Here is a 12039-nt window from a genome sequence, read left to right as displayed (position 1 = left end):
TTCCCATTACATATTTCCACTTGATCAAGTCGACTGATTCAAAGCTCTGGGACACACGGGATTAAGCTCAAGTATGTACAGATCGCATCATCTTATATAAGGTCAAGGTCAAGGGTTAGGTAACTTTATTTATACCCAAAGACAAGGTAAATTTGCTTTACAGAAAAATGACAGCATTTGGCATCCCTTTAAAAAAAAAAAAAAACACACACACACACACACACACACACATACCTAGTAAATATATAAAGCTCACTTCTTCTAAAAGAAACTGGGCTAAACTGTCAGCGAACTGTTTGTAAAACTCGGCAGTAAGGCCGTCAGTTCCAGGTGATTTGTTAATCTTTAGATGTTTTATAGCATCTGCAACCTCAATCAAAGAAATCGATCTGTCGCAAAGCTGACTATCCTCCTCATTCAGCTGAGTAATTTTGTCTAAAGAATAAAAAAAAAGTCAGACAAGCTTCAGGGCAATAACTAGAAGAATAAAGTTTGCAATAAAAGTTTGAACAATATTTTGCTATGGTATCCTTATCATTAGAAATTGTCCCATTAATATTTAGTTGTAGGATGGAGTTGGTGTTAGATTGATGCTTTTCAAGTCTGAAAAAAATAGGCTGAATTCTGCTCTCTTTCTTCGAGCCATTTCCTGCGAGACCGAATAAATGCTCCGTCAGCTTTGCGTTTGTAAATCTCATCTAACTTATGCTGCAGGTCAACCAGTTTTATCTTATCAGATTCCCTGAGGGTACCTATTGGTTTGGAAGTAAGGCATGTGATCTTTTGTATCACTTGCGTCTCATCAGATCTTCTTTTTTTTGCTAAATCACTGCTATATTTTCTAAAGAATTTTCCAATTTCATATTTCAAAAGTTCCCAGTTACTACAAAATGTATTATCTGTGAGAGCTTTACCCCAATAAAGTTTAATGAATCTCTGAACTTCACAAATCACTTCTTTATGCTCAAGAATGGTACTATTTAACTTCCAGTAAGAGGTTTTAGTGATTAGGGAGGATGACAACGGGATTGATAAGCTAACCATTTTGTGGTCTGAGAGTGGTGTAGGATAAATATCAGTTTTAACTTTTTCTAAATCTTTTGAAATAAGCCAAAAATCAATACGTGAGTGTCTGGTTTGAGTCTTATTGCACCATGTATAAGCTATCTGAGACGAATGAGAATCCCTCCAAGAATCGACTAAGTTGAATCTTTGTGCAAACAGTCTTATGAATGAGTTAGAGTCTGAACTTCTAGAAGGCCATCTGTCCAAATAGCTGTTAAACACTGTATTAAAGTCTCCACCAAAAATAATAAAAGAATTGGGATATTTAGATAACCAGCGCAGTAGGCGCTCCTCCAACCTATCAAAATATAGTTTATTCTCCCTCTGACAGTTAAAACCATACACATTGACTAAAATATAGATAGAGTGTGCAGCCTCAACTATTAGAAAAATGTAATGACCATCTTTATCTATGTCAGAATTCAAGATTTTACCATTAAATCTTCCTTTAAGTATGCAGACACCAGCAGCATGCTCTGTACCATGGGACATCCACAGATCATCTCCCCACTGAGATCTCCAAAATATTTTTTCTTGTTCTGTTGAGTGAGACTCTTGTATAAAACAGAAATCTGAATTGAACTGCTTGCAAAACAAAAAAATAGCCTTACGTTTAACATTGTTTCTTAAACCTCTTGCATTTAAAGAAATAACAGACAAAGACATAATGATAGTAACAAAAATTAAAAGTGACAAATAAGAAAAAGCTTAGACCAAGTAAATGAAGAACAGTTGAATTGGGAACCTGGTCACTTAAGAGAGTCCTATATAAGATGAGAACTGCAACCCCTGAGTAAGGAAATTGGGAACTTGAATAATAATAGGAATACAATAGCCTAAAACAATAAAACCAATGTGGTAAAAAATAAATAAATAAAATAAATAAATGCTTCACATATGAGCATTGAAAGGGAGCTTAATATAAATTTTTTTGCTCCATTTAAATAACTAATTATTCAAAAAAAGAATAAAAAAAACACAAACAAAATAAAATAAAAAGAAGCTTATCCAGCTTGCTCATAACATTTTCAGCAAAAATATTGCAGCCAAACTGAAGACCAATAAACTTATAACAAATAAACTGCATCAGTTTAACTCTGATCGTTTTATGAGTCCAACAACAAAAACGAACGAACAAAAAAAGAACGGCAGTGAAACCAAGTTAATCTTAAGATACTTCAGTTTTCACCTCAAAATACCTTGGATCAAGTTATAGGGGTGGAAAAATCTCTTTTCCCTCCACGAATGCACGACCTCCTACAAAGAACGCCAGCTTGTTTTCTTTGCGTCTGTTTCTTCGGGCGCGGTCGTCAGGGGACAGATCCTCAGCCAGCTTTAGGTTGTTACCTTTCAGGTAGGTGGACTTCTTAGCAGCGCGCCAGACAGCATCGCGGTAGATCCTGGATGTAAACTGAATGATGATTCCCCTGGGTTGGTTGTTGTTGGACTTCTTGGGACCGATGCGGTGGACGGTGTCAACGACGTCGGGGAATTTATCTTGCATCTCCGGTAGGACTGATCTACAGACTTTGATTACCTCCTGCCGCACGTCCTGCTTGTCCCTCTCGGTCAGACAGTAGAGCTTCAGATTCCAACGGCGTGAATAGCTTTCCAGGTGAGAGATGCGCTTTTCCTGTGCTTCAGCGATTGCTTTATATTTTTCGAGCTGTGCCTCAACACTGACAACTCTGCTCTTCATATCATTTAACTCAGCACAGACAGCATCAAATGACTCCTTAACAGCTGTGATATGTTCAGTGTTCTCTTGGACAGCTTTTTTCATCTCGGAGATGGCTATGGAGTTGTCACTCACCATTTTTTCAAGAGTGTCCGACCTCGAGTTAATCAACATGGTAAGTGATGAGAGCTGGGAGAGAACCGTAGATGTCTCCGTATCCGCAATTTTTCTTAGCTTACCAGCGGGAGAGGCGCATGGAGTGATAGGGAGAGGGGGAAACTCTTCTTCCATCCGTGAATACTGAAGCGGTTCGGAAACTGCCTCCAAATAGTCGTGCATGGAGTCGATGAGAGTATTTTTAGTGTCGGCGGGCATCTCAGTAGCGAGAGAAGACTGAGCAGCTTGGCTAACATTAGCAAGCTTGCTAACGGAGCCGCTGTTAGCATGCAACTTCTTAGAATCGGTCTTTCTCTTCTCGGGTTTGCTCATTTTGGTTCACAAATGGATACCAAAATGAGAAGTAAAGGATGACTATTGCGTAGGCGTAAATAAAGTCTCTGTTCACTGTGTGTAATATATATTTAAAAAAAAGGCCAGGTTCGCAGGTATGGAACGCCAGGACTGCCATAATGAATTAATTAAATACACCATTAAATAATTAATTAAATGTGTCAATAATTAATAAAAATTGGAATTAATTAATTAAATAAATAGTTATGACACATGTAATTAATTAATTATTGACGCATTTAATTAATTATTTATGTATTTCACATTTTAATTAATTATTGACACATTTAATTAATTATTGACACATTTAATTAATTATTTAATGATATATTTATTTATTTCATTTTGGCAGTCCTGGCGCCTGGCTCTCATCATGAAATAATTTTATCTGTCAGCCTCACCCATCAAACTCAGGGGGCGGGGTTAACGCTGCCCATGCAGCTTCTCTAACATTTGATTGGTTGCCGTGCAAAGTAAGTCAAAACAGGTCGATCCTAGATAATCGATTGCTTGTGTAGACTTGGGGCAGCCAGGTATCCCAGAATGCAGATCAAATCACAGGCAGCAATGGTGGTGGTGTAGTTTTAAAATACCCCGTTTTTCTGTCACCAGCTACACTTTTAACAGTGTTTTAGCCGCGAATGTCGCAACGTATGTCTGGTCAGGTTGTCAACATAGAACATGTTTGCAAAAGTGCTCAGATGTTTTCCGAGATTTCACTAGCTCTGCTAACAATTAGCATGCAGAGTGCACCGAGGGGGTTACGTTAACCGGTTTGTTTACATATTCCACTCTCCGTGTTCCACATGTTGCATTCGCAGATTCTCATTTTCACCGAACGATCGTCTCTTTCCGCCTGGTCTTGTGTCTCTGTGCTTCTGTAACATAAAGAACGAGCTGACATTTTTCTCACAAAACCAGCGATCAGCTCAACAGACCCTCAGTTTACCTGCATGCATCCTCCTCCTCATCTGTCAGCTGTTTAACACCTGCTGCTAATTCAAGAAACGCGCCTACGTTACCTGGTGATAGTCACAGTTTAACTGGGCAGCCGGTGCTCGATATAACGCAATGTCAGCGCATTTTTCTGCACAAGATAAGTAAATATAGTGTTTTCCCCGAGCGCAGAGCTGCTGGAGCTCGTTTCCTTACAGAGCACTTTATAGGCGAACAGCTTCATCAGCAGCTGATATCCAATCACCGGCACACAGCTTTGAAACCTCAGCTGAGTTTTAGCTCTCAGTGGTTAAACGCTGGACTTCATTCACTCAGGTTCTGTCTGTCGGGTCACGTTTACTTCGCTGTTTTATTTACAACTGAGCAAATCGGTTTGGCTGAGGTTAAAGTTACGTTTCATAACTGCATAGTTTCACAGACGTTTAATGGTTCACTGGCACATGTGTTAGACTGAACTATCATCTAAATATCATCTGTTTTTTAATAGTTATTCAACTGTATTCTAAGCACCAGCTGTCTGTTAGAATGTGATTTTTTTCTCTCTCTGTTGGCAGAGGTATAAAAATGCGCAGGAAAATCTGACGTGCATGGCAAACTTCACCGATGATATTTAGGGAGGAATAAACACACATCAAACATAAATGAACCATTTGCCTGTCTCCATAATTGAGAGCATTTTCTCTTCTTATGTCAACACTCTCTCTCTCTTTTTTTTTTTTTTTTTTTGCTTTTTCGGTCATGTTATGTTTACCTGTCAAAGGCTTGTTACAAACTATGAAACACATTGTGCAGACTTCTGGATGTTAGAAGAAAACTAATACTGCTCATGAATGAGACTAAAGGCAGGAAGGTGTCCTTTAAAACTAAACATGTTAATAGGACCTCCCTATTTATATCATAGTTTATGATATAGCATGTGTATTTCAGTAATAGCCTGCTGATTTCAGTGTAGTGGTGAACAGTCGCACAGCTCACATAGGCGTTATCTGTGATACTCCTTAACTATAATTTATCCAAGTTAACTTCAGTTAACCATTCAGACAGTTCTTTTGCAATAAAAAACATAAACACCCATGCTGCCGGTAGGTTTTCTCAGTGCCAGCTGTTAACATTATAGCTGCTTATGCAGTAACCATGGTAACCACGGACTCTGAGCGGCTGGATCGACGGAGGTCAGACAACAATTTTACATGTATGATCTTAAAACAGGACACAGCCACTATACGTGCTGGCCTCATATCAAATGTGAAGGCAGACTGAGTCTATGTTTGACGTTTGTTTATATCTAATCTTCCTTTTCAAACATTTAAACAGCAGCGAGTCTGCAGCTGAGGGAATACAAACTCAAATTGTCGGAACAGGTTTGCTCGTTTCTTGGATTCATTTGGTGATTTATTAAATGTATAACTGTTATTCTAATCTGCTGCTGAGTCTCTTACACTTTTCTTTATGCTGTATATTTTCACGTCTCTGGAATAGTTGGCAGTTAGATAGTCAGCTGGGAAACTTTGTGTTAACTCATGGAGCTGAGGATATCGTGGATATGCTGACCTCGCTGCGTGGTGTACAGAACGAGGTCAGCGTGATTAATATTCACAATAAAAATATTAGCCGAACATCATGAAGTCTGTATGTGTTTCATAGTGTCGAACAACCTTTGTACAGTTAAAGCCAGCAGTTACTACATGACGGAAACACCAACGTTATCTCTTTTACGCGTTTTATACACAGGTCACGCTGATTACTGAACAAAAACCCAAAGATCAGATGTTAAACAGATTTATTTGCTCTCTCTCCTCCTTAAACATGTTTTTAATGTTAGTTATAATTCAGAATTGGCGACTGAAACACGTAGGACACATAAGAACATCAGGAAATAAAACACCGATAAATATAACCTCAGTAAAAGAAGTCAGCGGGGGTTACTACAGCTGTGTACCGGGGCCTGCGCTTTGTCGGTGGGATTGCTTGCGAGGCGAGCGGGTCTATCCCACGCTTTGCCGTGAGACTGGGCAGACATCTCCGAAATCATCGAAGCACTTTTGCAAAGAGGCTGTATCTTGACAAACCGACCAGACACATGAAGATTAAACCACTACATTCTCGGCTAAAAAAATATTAAAACGGTATTTGGTGACACACAAACAGGGTTTTTCAAAGTTCAGTTCTGTTAGCTTCCACATGCCGGTTGTTGTGTGCTAGAAACAATGGCCACCAGGCCAAAGCAATGGTTTTGACTCGATCAGCGTTAACCCCGCCCCCTGAGTTTGATGGGTGAGGCTGACAGATAAAATTATTTCATGATGAGAGCCAGGCGCCAGGACTGCCAAAATGAAATAAATAAATATATCATTAAATAATTAATTAAATGTGTCAATAATTAATTAAATGTGTCAATAATTAATAAAAATGTGAAATACATAAATAATTAATTAAATGTGTCAATAATTAATGAAAATGTGAAATACATAAATAATTAATTAAATGTGTCAATAATTAATTAAAATGTGAAATACATAAATAATTAATTAAATGTGTCAATAATTAATTAAAATGTGAAATACATAAATAATTAATTAAATGTGTCAATAATTAATTAATTACATGTGTCAGAACTATTTATTTAATTAATTAATTCCAATTTTAATTAATTATTGACACATTTAATTAATTATTTAATGGTGTATTTAATTAATTCATTATGGCAGTCCTGGCGTTCCATATTGCAGAGCTCAGCGATACGTGACTGCTCAGAGCGCCATCTTGGGGGTCTCCGGTTTGCAGCCTTAAAGGCCGCATTTTAAGGCCGATTACGTCACAGCGACAAGAGAAGGCTTTCCCAATTCAAAGGCTGCTCGAAATGCGGCCCTCAAATGCGTCCTTAATTTCCCTGAATTTTAAGGATGGGTCGGTGTAGCCTTCATGGCCCAACATATCCCAGACTTCATAGTGCGGTGGTGGTGTGGATAATTTTGCCGGAAAAAAACGGTGGAAGCGGAGCGGAGGAAGAGTAAACTTTCAGAAGTAAGTACTGAATATTATGTCACTTATTTATGCGCAAATATTTTTTTAATGAAGAACATTAAACCATTATTGTTGGCCACATGTCGGGAAAGTTATGTGACATTAGCGATGTCTGTACTTTCAGAATTAACTTGGTTTTAAAGCCTTTACTTTAAAAAAAATATATATATATAGTCGACCTTAATCTTACAGAGATTGTGATGATTTTGTGGATAATTAAAGTCAGTCATATATCCACAAACACAACAAGCTGAAAGTCAGTGATGCTGTTCGGTTTGCAGTCCTGAATATCACGGCACAAGCAGGATCCACTGCACTGTTAATGTTAGCTATGTTATATTGCTGCCTCTGTTCGGTGGTGTCGAGCCAAACGGACTTTAACGTGTGTTTGAACGAGCTGACGGTTCACTCGTTAAGCTGAAAGAAAGATGCTTTAATCGCAGGAGTCACACATGTGTCCACTGTACCATCTGGGAACTCTTCTTGTTTCGTAATAACAATTTGTGCTGTTTTGTAGCAGTGTATACACCTGAGACTGCCACCTGTCTGTCTGTCCTGCACTCTCTCTCTTTTTCTTTCTCTCTGATTGTGTAATAAAAGTATGAACATGTGTTTATAAGTTACACTTGTGTTTGAATCCTGCAGCTTATCACACATTTGATTTCCATGTGTGACAACTGCAAGTGTCCAGAGTGAGGACAGACTGAGGGACCCACTGCTGCACATCACCTGTGAGGCTTTGCACCCCTAATGATCCACCAGGACAAACTCAACAGTGTGTGAGGAAGAGGAGGAGGAAGAGCCAGCAGCAGCTGACAGATGGAGAGAATAGACAGACTGTTCCCTGTTTTTGAAGGACTGCTAGAAAAGTTTAAAATAACTAATTGTCTGTCCTGAATCAGTCTTATTAGGTAATGTTCAAATAATTTTATCATTCCAGTGTTTTCAGTGTGGGAGAAAGTACTCAGGGCCTTCAAGTTACACACTATGAAAGGCAGCAACAAGTGTAATATTCAGAAACCTAAAGTACTGTATGTATCAGCAGCAGAATGGAACTAAAAATAAATGTTTGTTTCAGTTCTATGAAGCTTTGAGTATTTTGGATCAGTAGCACTGCTGTGTTTGTTGCATCATATTGCTGTAATTGTTTATATGCTTTATATATTCTGAGCTAAGTTGATCTATAGTGTTACATCATATTCTATAAGGATGTTATGTGTTTGTATACTTTCTGCCCATTTTGACCCATTTAGTAGAAGCCAGCCTGTTTAAGGCTCTGATATCTATTCTGTATGACTTAAAGCAGTTATGACATGGTCTGATTTTCTCACCCAATAAAGGAATATTTCATATATCAGTCTACTCTTCATTTTATCAGAAACAGTTATCACAGCTTGTACATTTTCTTTTTATAAATATATGGAAGCAATGAGCCAAATTTAGTAATGCCAACATACTGAAGGAACAACATTTGTCTCTTATATATGATACACCTATATATGCACTGTCAAAGATACTTGTCTTTGAGTGAAGATTTAAGGTGATAAGACATATAAATAACTGCAACTTGAATCTGTACTGAAGCTCAGTATTTGACACAGAGTTCATGTTCACTGCTGTAATAGCTAATAATGATTAATATAATAACTATAATATTGGCCATATTATATTTACATTACCAAAGTGATATGACTTTAGTCTCATGAACAACATCAGCTAATTCTTATTTACTAACTAATCTTGAAATAACTGTTCAGTACAGAAATGAAGTCCAAAAATCATGTTTTACTGTCCTGTGGTCTCAGCCTCAGATACTTATCAAATCACACAAAGCTCTTGTAGAAACAAACAAATGAACAAAATATGTTCTCCCTCATTTCTGTCAAACCAAGTTGTATGACACGTTTCCAGCGGTTAGTATCATGGGAAGCGCGACGGAGACTAGACCGTGCCATACAGACAAACTTGCCGTTTATTTTGCAAATCGAGCTCAACACTGCCCCTAGCGTCCTGGAGCACTTCCGTTGTGTTTTGGAATTTGCATGTGTTTTGGAGTTGGCAAGTGTTTTGGGGTTTGCATGTGTTTTGGAGTTTGCATGTGTTTTGGATTTTGCAAGTGTTTTGGAGTTTGTACGTGTTTTGGAGTTTGCATGTGTTTTTTAGTTTGCAAGTGTTTTGGAATTTGCAAGTGTTTTGGAGTTTGTACGTGTTTTGGAGTTTGCAAGTGTTTTGGAGTTTGTACGTGTTTTGGAGTTTGTACGTGTTTTGGAGTTTGCAAGTGTTTTGGAGTTTGTACGTGCTTTGTCTCTAGGGGCCACCGTACATATATCCCACAATTCATAGCGCGGCGGTGGGTGTGGATAATTTTGCCGCAAAATACGGCAGAAGGAAGCGGCTGAAGAGGTTTTTTGTTTTTTTCCCCCCAAACTTTATTGAACTTATAAAGCGAACAGTCAGTCATTCCAGTTCAGTTTGTATAGTAGACATACAAGGCAAATAAGAGTAACAATATACAGTACAATGAAATAAGAACGATAAATAAATAAAGGAGAAAAAAGAAAAAAAGCGGGGGGATGTGACAGACTTCATAACAACTTTGTACTTGAAAGTTGTGACAGCTCATTCGTTAAACATTTCTGAATGAATTTCAATCAATGATAAACCTTTTTTATTGGAAGTTAATTTAAGAAAGTTTAAGTAATATTCAATTTCAATCAAAAACAAATTAAATGATGGGGCTGAGTTTTGAAATTACATTTATGTATATGGAATTTCCCTAATAAGATGGAGCGGCCGAAGAGTGAACTGTCAAAAGTACTGAATATGACGTCACTTATTTATGTGCGAATGTTTAATAATTAAAGTCAGTCATATATCCACAAACACAACAAGCTGAAAGTCAGTGGTCAGTGATATATGTATATACACTATATACACCCACTATATATATATATATATATATATATATATATATATATATATATATATATGTATATATATATGAGGAGGGAGACGAGGAACCATCATGGAAGGACAGGCCCCTGCATGGTATGTACCACCGGCAGATAGAGGAGGTGGCTGATATCCAGAAATCCTTCCAGTGGCTGGACAAAGCTGGACTGAAAGACAGCACAGAGGCACTAATCATGGCAGCACAAGAACAAGCTTTGAGTACAAGATCCATAGAGGCTGGGGTCTATCACACCAGGCAAGACCCCAGGTGCAGGCTGTGTAAAGATGCCCCAGAGACAATCCAGCACATAACAGCAGGGTGCAAGATGCTAGCAGGCAAGGCATACATGGAACGCCATAACCAAGTGGCCGGCATAGTGTACAGGAACATCTGTGCCGAGTATAACCTGGAAGTCCCGAGGTCAAAATGGGAGATGCCCCCAAGGGTGGTGGAGAATGACAGAGCTAAGATCCTGTGGGACTTCCAGATACAGACGGACAAAATGGTGGTGGCTAACCAACCGGACATAGTGGTGGTAGACAAACAGAAGAAGACGGCCGTAGTGATGGATGTAGCGGTTCCAAATGACAGCAATATCAGGAAGAAGGAACACGAGAAGCTGGAGAAATACCAAGGGCTCAGAGAAGAGCTCGAGAGGATGTGGAGGGTGAAGGTAACGGTGGTCCCCGTGGTAATCGGAGCACTAGGTGCGGTGACTCCCAAGCTAGGCGAGTGGCCTATATATATATATATCGTTAGCTTCATAGCATAAGTGCCTAAGTCATTGACTTAGTCAAATGACTTAGGCAATTATGCTATATATAAATATATAAACATTTTTCTCCTTCATTTCTGTCATACAATGCTGTATGTAACGTGTCTCGCGGTTAGTATCATGGTTGCTAGGCAACCTGAACAGCGCGACGAAGCGTATACCGTCCCATTTCACAAGCCTCTCACTTCCGCACTTCTCGTACTTGTAGTACGCGTAGCGCGCGTACTTCAAGCGTGCAGACCCTGAATTGGGACACAGCCTGTGTGCTGCAGTTCTGACATCCTGTCTTCTTTTCAGGACTCTCGTCCTCCGCCATCATCACCAGTCAGCAAGCGTCTGCCTCGTCCATGTACCCGCCCGTACGGAGGTGAGAACGGTAACGCGCACAGAGAAAGAGATTTATTTATTCTATATTTATTGTTGTTCTTTTGCACTGTATGGAACTGGAGCCTCGTCGTCTCGTGTCTCTATATACTGAACTGTATATAACAGGTGTTACAAAAATCACCTTTGTTAGATAGAAAAGTATTTAAAAATAACAAGTTCATTTCATTTTGTATGTTCTGAGCATGCGCGGAATGATCCCCAGCGCTCCTCTGATGTCATTGTGTATGATCTGAGCATGCGCGGGATGATCCCCAGCGCTCCTCTGATGTCATTGTGTATGATCTGAGCATGCGCGGGATGATCCCCAGCGCTCCATTGAACCTTTGAACTTCTCAAAGGATCATTGTGATGTCACAGTGATGTCACAGTCGAAAAGTCTTTAAATAGAGGAGCTCCTTTAACACTTTAACAGTTTACATTGGAGCACTTTCAGAAAGCCAGTTGTTTTTAACAAAGCTAATACTTCTGCATTTAAATAATTCAGAGAAGGTATTTAACTTTTGACTCTTTGTTTTAAACGTTTTAGGAAATGGAGTCATTAAATAATTTATCTTCTAATAGCGATAGTGAAATTGGATCACTCAGGCTGCAGGGTCAGGAAGTTGTGATGGAGATTTGCAAAGAGCACACAGGTTTTAGGAAAAAGATTGCAAAACTCAGAAGACGGTACAAAAATATTAGGAAAGAAAA

This window comes from Maylandia zebra, linkage group LG18, assembly GCF_041146795.1.
Source record: "Maylandia zebra isolate NMK-2024a linkage group LG18, Mzebra_GT3a, whole genome shotgun sequence".
Lineage (NCBI taxonomy): Eukaryota > Metazoa > Chordata > Actinopteri > Cichliformes > Cichlidae > Maylandia > Maylandia zebra.
This window is presented reverse-complemented; position numbering follows the sequence as displayed.